This window comes from Carassius auratus, unplaced genomic scaffold, assembly GCF_003368295.1.
Source record: "Carassius auratus strain Wakin unplaced genomic scaffold, ASM336829v1 scaf_tig00216685, whole genome shotgun sequence".
NCBI lineage: Eukaryota > Metazoa > Chordata > Actinopteri > Cypriniformes > Cyprinidae > Carassius > Carassius auratus.
Genome location: NW_020528692.1, coordinates 6,650 through 8,779, shown reverse-complemented (window position 1 = coordinate 8,779; position 2,130 = coordinate 6,650). Strand labels below are relative to the sequence as shown.

At 33.8% G+C, this 2,130-nt stretch overlaps 1 long non-coding RNA gene across 1 annotated transcript; it reads left to right on the top strand.

The window, feature by feature from the left end:
* Positions 1-263: 263 nt before the first annotated feature.
* Positions 264-1,588, top strand: LOC113098813 (uncharacterized). Its single transcript, XR_003289207.1, has 2 exons — positions 264-323; positions 971-1,588. It is a non-coding gene; the product is annotated as an uncharacterized LOC113098813 (long non-coding RNA).
* Positions 1,589-2,130: the final 542 nt, after the last annotated feature.

Genomic DNA, 2,130 nt, shown 5'->3' with positions numbered 1-2,130 from the left:
CTCTCTCGCTCTGCTAGAATTAACAGGGAACTTCAACTCCACGCTCCCAATGCTGATATTGAAGAAGCTGTCAAGGGGGCTGAACAAGTCCTTCAAAGGATCAGCCCTTCACAGGTAATGTTGAAGACTCTTAGTTATAACTGATTTGCTTTAATGAACGCATCCTTATATTATGTGTTAATCAAATATTTTGGTCACAGATCATTTTAACACACTGTCTCAACATGTTTATATTTCAGGAAGGCCTGTCATGAGATTTGAATTTGACCATCTTGTGCATTTATGAAGAAGACCAAAAGCTGCGAAGGCAAACACTTCCAATGGTACGTCAGATACATTTTTCTCAGCATTTGATGTTTCTTAAACTTTGGTTCACATAGCCCATCAGGAAGAACACTCAACAAAGAGCATGTTGTAGTAGTAATAATTCATCCAATAATCATATTATATTGCACAAGCGTACTTGTACAAAATTCTACAACTTTTACTCCTACTGCTGTTATTGGCCATTACCACAGCTCCCATCAGATTGTGCCCATTGTAAGAGTGTTTATATCATGAAGTTTAAATGAAGTCCATTGTATTCTTTATTAATCTTTACAAATTGGTGCCGCCTCTTCCTGTTTCAACAGTACATGATATCTGTCCACACCTCATAGTCTGCCTTTCTTTCTGTGGTGATGTTACTGAACACATCTGTCTTAGAAGCAAGAGAATGGAAATCCTAGTTTAACTTTTCAAGTGCTACAAATCAGATCTTCAATGAATTTGGGCAATCAGATCACTTAAAGTTGTTCACACAAAGACCAATAACTATAATGAGAAGTATTTTAGCATCCACACCAACAGACAATACTGTACAATTACTGCTATGCACACTGCAGTTACAGTATGTTGTATTCTGCCATTTGTTGTTGTCAGTGTTTTTGTTGTTCATAATGTGATAAATTATCTTTGTTTCTTCTTGCAGGATTTCTCACAGATTACTTAATCATTCTTCATCAGCTCTTCACAATATCAGCCCATTCAAAAGCTTCCAGATCTTCCTCTCTTGTGTGACACATCTGCTCTCAGTCCTTTACTGCCAACCTCTACATTCATCACTCCAATCTCTACTATAAGCACTCCTGTATATATATATATATATACTCATAATAATTATTATTATTATTAACCATTTATTTGTTTTGCATTTATTCACAATAGAAGCAAACAATGATTACAGGATATATGTTTTTAAAGGTGATAATTGTAAAATATTGGAGCATTGTTCTTAATCATTTTTGCCTATTTGGTTGATAAAGGGAAGAAAACAATATATTTTCAACTGTAGCCTTGATTATTCTTTGGCACCTTTTGTCAGGATTTCTGTAAACAAATTCCCTTTTTATTTTTGAATATTAAACTTATGTTTTTTGAAGGGAGTTTCTGTTGCAATTTTGTTTGTTTGTTTTCACTTAGTTACCTCTATGCATTTTTTTTTTTTATCAACTTTTCTTTTTTTTCCATAGTGGAATAAACTGGAGAGAGACTGTTCTGGGCACTATGTTTATCTGCGAAAAGTTTGACATATCAATAAACACTGTAAGATGACTAGACAATGAGTGATTGATGTCATGATGTTTGTTTGTTTGTTTTCTATTCCTATAGTTCAACTGGTGGATCTAAGAATGGCAAGTTTTTAGTGTCCATTTCCATGAAACATAGATGTGATAAATTGTTTACCTTTAATACACTATAAATACATTGTAAATATTACAGAAGGAAAATTGAGTAGTAGAAAAATATTGTGTTTAAATAATCTTCAGAGGTGTTTTTTTAAGCAAATGAAACATTTTGACATTTATTTTTCACACAGTATATGCAAACTTTTGAGTTTAAGTACTGTACACTAATATTAGTGTAAACAATGTAGCCTATTCAATACAATGGGAATCATTATACCTTTGTTAAAACACAAAACAAACAAAAAAACACCTTTAATCAACGTATTTCTTGCTGCATCAGGGTAACTGCAGCTTCTGTCCATTCACTACAGGAACCCGGAAGCTCCCGGCATAAATGACCATATATGTACAAGTTAGTGTGATGCCTCTGCTCAACTGGGTTGCCATTGGCTTTGACGTTCCC